General features: G+C 56.6%; 1 protein-coding gene across 1 annotated transcript in view; it reads right to left on the bottom strand.

The window, feature by feature from the left end:
• Positions 1-163, bottom strand: part of NEIL2 (nei like DNA glycosylase 2) — a 9,607-nt gene extending 9,444 nt beyond the window's left edge. Inside the window, exon 1 of the mRNA XM_006161227.3 lies at positions 32-163. The gene's annotated coding sequence lies outside the window, so the exon portion shown is untranslated. The remainder of the gene's footprint in view (positions 1-31) is intronic.
• Between the last annotated feature and the right edge of the window lie 999 nt (positions 164-1,162).

Raw genomic sequence — 1,162 nt, 5'->3', positions numbered from 1 at the left:
ACCCAAGGAAGGGGCAGGGGGCTCGACTCACCGGCTACCGTCGGCGGCCCCTCCACATGCCCCAGCACCGCAGGGCACCCGGGACGCCCCTCCGGCGCGGGGCAGACGGACCCCGAGCTCTGCAGAAGGACCCGGTGGGTTCTGGCTGCGCAGAGCTCCGCCCCCGGGGTAGCGCTAGAGGCAGGGCTCCGCGGTAGGGTGGGCGTGGAGATCGGCCAAGGGGCGGGGCTCCGCCCAGGGTGGGCGGGGAGGTCTGCCCAAGGGGCGGGGCTCCGCGTTACCGTGGGCGTAGAGGTCTGCCCAAGGGACCCGGCTCCTGCTCGGGTAGGCAAGGTGCTCTGCGCAAGAGGGTCCTGCAGGAGGGGGTCCTGGAGGCCGGGTCCCGGGAAAGGACTGACTTAAGGGGCGGAGATGGGTAGAAAAACGCAGACTGGGACCAAGGTTAGGGGGAACGCAAAACACTCTGGGAACATTTATTGTGTCACAAAAATAGTTACAGACCAAAGTCGATGCGTTGCTGAAAGGGAACATTTTGGGTGGTTCAGGCCAACGCAGGCTTTGCGGTTGGTTTTGCTGGGCCTCCAAGCCTAAGGAGGTAATGATGGGGAGGACGAAACCACTTGTCATGACATTCTCCTGAACTATGTAAAGGGTGGGGATGTTTTACTTTGTATTATATGAATATTATGATTTGAATTTTTACTATATGCAAATTTTTCTTTAAAAGTATTTCTGTGTTATATTTTTATTTCAAAGAATAGGATTTAAAAATATAGAGACTGTTTAAAGATCAGTAAGCACTGCTATTACATCTCAATGAGGATGGGAAGCCAGCACTTTCCAGGAAGTGAGCAAGGAAGCTTGGGGGACTGCCTGGGCAAGTGTGTTCAGGACAGAGACTGACGGAACACCATGAGCCCAGCTGAGGAACCTCTGGGGAGGACTTGGCGAGCAAACGTGGCAAGTCCAGCCCATCCCCAGAGACATGGTTGTGTCCTGCTGACTGAGAGGGCACAGTACAGGTGCCTTCCCAGATGCCCGCCTACTGAAGGGGCTAGGGCAGGAAGTGAGGAGAGGGAGGCCTGGGAAGGCCCATGGAGTCCAGGATCCTTGGTATAGAGAAGGACCCTGAAAGCAGAGAGGATGCGGCCTGAGGGAAAGC

The sequence above is a fragment of the Tupaia chinensis genome, unplaced genomic scaffold (assembly GCF_000334495.1).
Source record: "Tupaia chinensis unplaced genomic scaffold, TupChi_1.0 Scaffold138390_1, whole genome shotgun sequence".
Classification (NCBI taxonomy): Eukaryota; Metazoa; Chordata; class Mammalia; order Scandentia; family Tupaiidae; genus Tupaia; species Tupaia belangeri.
Note: the sequence above shows the minus strand (reverse complement) of the source record. Positions and strands in the feature narration are given on the sequence as shown.